This window comes from Sinocyclocheilus grahami, unplaced genomic scaffold, assembly GCF_001515645.1.
Source record: "Sinocyclocheilus grahami isolate Dianchi unplaced genomic scaffold, SAMN03320097.WGS_v1.1 scaffold532.1, whole genome shotgun sequence".
Classification (NCBI taxonomy): Eukaryota; Metazoa; Chordata; class Actinopteri; order Cypriniformes; family Cyprinidae; genus Sinocyclocheilus; species Sinocyclocheilus grahami.
The window spans coordinates 126642-131320 of record NW_015505711.1 but is presented as its reverse complement, the minus strand read 5'-3'; the positions used below and the strand labels follow the sequence as shown (position 1 = coordinate 131320).

Below are 4679 nucleotides of genomic sequence, written 5' to 3'. Positions count from 1 at the left end.
AAGTATCATAAAATTGGTATGACTCCCAAACTATAATCAGAAGATACTGTTATGATATCGACTTCTCGCAAATCTCACTGAGTAAAGATGGGTGCTGAAGCCTATAGTAACACCTACACCACCATTCAAACGTTTTGAATCATTACAATTTTGTAAAGAAATTAATAGTTTTATTCAGCAAAGAATAAAACAAAAAACTTTTTTTAAACAAATAAATGCAGCTTTGGTGAGCATAAGAGACTTCTTTAAAAAAAGTAAAAATAATAATAACAATAAGCTTACAGACCCAAAACAATTAAACGGTAGTGTATAGTTTATTGAATACACACTAACTACAATTCGATAATTGTACATGATTCAAGGTTCACTTCATGGAGTACTGCATTTCTGCAACAGCAGGAAATGAGCTTTCCCAATACAGTGTCAAACTATGATCCAATTAAAGTGTAAACAATCCAGCAAAGTAATTCCAAATGTCCGCACTATTAAGTAGCTACAGATGTGGAAATAAAAATAGCAAAAAGACAGATTAGGAATGTCCTGAAGGCTATGTTGAAACATATGCCTTATTATTTTTTTCCTCTTTGAGTTGGAAATAAAGGGAGGGGGGAAAAGCACCAGTTATATGACCACCAGCAGCTGCAGTGGACAAACAGTTCTGCATTAATGCACATCTTAGTGTGTGACCGACAACCATGTGGCTCCATTACATCTCTGCCCCATAATGAGATCCAAAGCTACATCACTGGGCTGGCAGGCTCATCTCCAGAGACACAAGGACAGGAAGAAGGGGGAGGAGATGGAGAAGATGTGATAAAGAAGCATTGTACAAAACAAATATAACAAAGCTCACAAGCTGACATTTCATTAAAAACATCAGACTTATCCAAAAACATTATAATTGTATTCTTGGCCCACATCGACCAAGATCGAAATAATGTTTTTTTAAAGAAGTTGCAAAGAGCAGAATATATCATGGTTTGAATTAGCAACAGGCACTTACGTGCAGTAATAAAACAATAATAGCTTGTGCAGAAGAAGAAAAAAATGTCTTGATAAATCAATATGAGACACGTATTATCATAGCTCAAACAGAATCCCTGGTAAGAGGATATTTAGAGAGATGCGCTCATTTCTGGGAACACCAGAGCAGTGCAATAATATATTTTCACACATGCACAGCCTGTTACTGACACCCACCTATTCACACATGCATAAAGGTCGCAAACATGCACACAAGGTGAAAAACTGACTGCGTCGTATCCTTTTCTCACAGACAGGACAACAAACTCTCTGAAAAAAACAAAGTACAAAAACTGTCACTGGGCTGGTATCTTTTTTTTTACCCCTAAAGGGTGCACATTAGTATCTTAAATGTACATATTATTACATAAAACATACTACTTTTTGAAAAGGTACTGTGCTACAGACAGATTTTGTAACTTTTTTTCTGAGAGTGAAAGTTATGATTGATGATACTATACAGTTATAAGTTGTAAAACATCCAGGCACCAGAATGCCATCCTGTAATACCTGAAACACTGTATTATGTGCAGTAAACTTCTGGCAACAGGATTTTTTTTTTTTTTACAGTTACACAAAGTAATCAAAGTTGAGTGCGTTCTCTGCTAGATATTATTTTACCAATAACTAAATATAAATCCAAAGAAAGAGGCATTATGTGTTATTATTATTAATAATCTAAGTAACATAGTTAATTCTCCTAACTGTAGGCAGTTTGCGGCTGCTAATCAAACCTATTGTTCCTGTCAGTCACATAATATGTATCTTAACCAACCAGAATTTAAAGTTAGAACTGTTTTAAAAAAACAATTCATTAAATGCGTAAAACAATAGTTCTTTGTCCATAAACCTCCTGCACTTGTGACAGTCACAAAGACAGGTTGAAATCCTCTGCTCGTCTTTTTACCACAGTCATGCACACATTTGCAAAAAGATAGAGCTCTGGTTTCCTCTGCAGGGACCTCCTGCTCTCACTTTAGCATTTCCTTTGATGTAAGCAACAGTGCTAGCTTTACATGTGTATAAAAGTCTCATCCAGTTTTCAATTGTGACATTATATGGATTCCATATAGTTCATTATAAACAGGTACCAGGAATAACACCAGAGCAGCACTGACAGGGAATCTATCTGCACATCTATGTCCTGACTTGTGAATCAATGTCTCTGGCAGCCTCTTGATGAATGGTTAACATTAGCGTTGCTGTGCATACACAGTACATTTACAACCACCTCTATTAGCATGCAAATGCACACAGAGTATCCTACCTATTGAGAAGCAAGGGAATAACTCTCACCCATATACATGTCCATGTAGGGTTTTCCTTTTAACCTTTGGACTGAATAGTTGATATTAAAGGGGTCATATGACGTTGCTAAAAAAGAACATTATTTTGTGTATTTGGTGTAATGAAATGTGTTTATGCGGTTTAAGGTTAAAAAACACATTATTTTCCACATACTGTACATGATTGCTTCTCTTCTATGCCCCACCTTTCTGAAACGTGTCGATTTTTACAAAGCTCATCATTCTGAAAAGCGAGGTGTGCTCTGATTGGCCAGCTGTACAGTGCGTTGTAATTGGCCGAATACCTCAAGCGTGTGACGGAAATGTTACACCCCTTACCATACTGTGATGCCTTGTCCCGGACAAGACAAAAAAAATAAAGGTGCGTTCACGCCATATCGGAATTCCCGTAATTACGAGATTCCAACTTAATTTATTGTAATTACAACTTGTGAACTGGGAGTTCCCCTTCAGGAACTTGAGCTGCGTCGGAAACGCTAGGGGAACTTTATTCCCGCCTCCGATTATTATGGCAATGTGGCGGGGATGAATGAGCGCAGTTATAAGACGATGCCCCGGGTAGAGCAGATGCTTGCGAGCTATCTGTCTCCCGGCGCGGCATCGTCTCTAAAGGTTCTGGCATTGCCCTCCAAGCCGCTGCGCACAACTTCAGCGCGGGTGAGCGAAGGGTACTTGGCAGCGGGTCAGGCTAGTGCGTGTCTGCACACCATGGCGGTGTTACAGGCATATCAAGCCGACCTGCTAAAAGAGCTAGATGAGGGTGAGCAGGTAAAATCTGAGGATATTACCGAGCTCAGGAGGACCGCTGATTTGTCTCTCCGCGCCACTAAGGAGACCTCTCGTGCCATTGGCAGGTCTATGGCAGCTAGGGTGGCAGCGGAGAGGAATCTATGGCTGACCTTGTCAGACATGAAAGAGAGAGACAAGGTCTGCCTAATGGACGCCCCGCTTGCGCCTTCTGGCCTGTTTGGCGACGTCCAGCGGTTTCTCCCTCGCCACTCTCTAACTCTGGGGGCTGCTGGGCGAGAGTAGCCCCCTCCGGGTACCAGCTCCACATACAGGGGTGCGTAAAAACAGAGCGTGGCCTCGCATGCTTCGAGGCGACGCTCTAGGTCGGGGGCATCTAAGGCTAAGCCAGATCTGTGGACCGTACTTAAGTCTAAGAGGTCCTCAGCCAAAAAGTCCTGACGCCACTGGCCCAGGACTTATGAGGGCAGTCCCCTCTGGGGTGCAGCGGGTTACACCGCATTACACGGTGTCCGTCTCGCCTCAGTGCCCTCTGGAGATCGATCTGCTAACCCTGCCAGAGTTACAGGGCGCAGCGGTCTCCCGCGAGCGCCACTCTCAGTCACTGCCCGGCAACGTAGCGGTGCTAAGAGGCTCGCCACCTCCGCGGAGGTCTCTAGAGCAGCAGGTTCGATTGTTCCCTGCCGGTTCGCCGTTACAGGGCACCGAGCTGGCTGCTCATATTACACCAGAGATCAGTCTCGAGAGACTGATTCCCTTAGTAGACTTTTTGGCAGAGTGGGAACTACTGCCAAATGTGTCTCAGTGGGTCCTGCACACAGTAGAGAGAGGCTACAGAATCCAGTTTGGTTCTCCTTCGCCTCTTTTCAATGGGATTACGCCCACACTGGTGGGCCCCGAGCAGGCTCTAGTCATGGAACAAGAAGTAGTTACTCTTCTGAGGAAGGAGGCCATCGAGGTGGTCCCTCCTCATGTGAGGCAGTCCGGGTTCTACAGCCGGTACTTCATAGTTCCGAAGAAGGATGGGGGGTTGCATCCGATTTTAGATCTATGTCAGTTGAACCGCTCAGTAATGTGACTGAAGTTCAGGATGCTTACTATCAAGCAGGTCGTGTCTCAGATCAGGTCCAAGGACTGGTTTGTCACGATCGATCTAAAGGACGCATACTTCCTTGTATCCATCCTTCCCACTCACAGAAAGTTCCTGAGGCATCCGCTTACTAAACTATATCGACGATTGGTTGATCTTAGCTCAGTCAGAGCAGATGGTGGTTCGACATCAAGATGTCATTCTCGCCCACATGAGAGAGCTGGGGTTAAGAGAAAACACCAAGAAGAGTGTGCTTTCTCCATTACAGAGGACCACTTATCTAGGCGTGGTGTGGGATTCGACCACGATGCAGGCACGTATGTCCCCTGCTCGTATCGAGTCGATCCTCACCGCAGTCGCGAGAGTCAGAGAAGGCCGGTCACTCGCTGTCAAGCAGTTTCAGAGACTGCTGGGTCTGATGGCAGCTGCGTCCAACGTCATACCTATTGGCGTGCTGTACATGAGGCCCCTACAGTGGTGGCTCAAGACCAGGGGGTTCTCCCCGAGGGGAA

General features: G+C 44.2%; 1 long non-coding RNA gene across 1 annotated transcript in view; it reads left to right on the top strand.

Moving 5' to 3' along the window:
* Window positions 1–997: 997 nt before the first annotated feature.
* The window catches only part of LOC107555335 (uncharacterized), a 16552-nt gene continuing 12870 nt past the window's right edge, over window positions 998–4679 (top strand). Inside the window, exon 1 of the long non-coding RNA XR_001605155.1 lies at window positions 998–1008. This is a non-coding gene — a long non-coding RNA (uncharacterized lncRNA). The remainder of the gene's footprint in view (window positions 1009–4679) is intronic.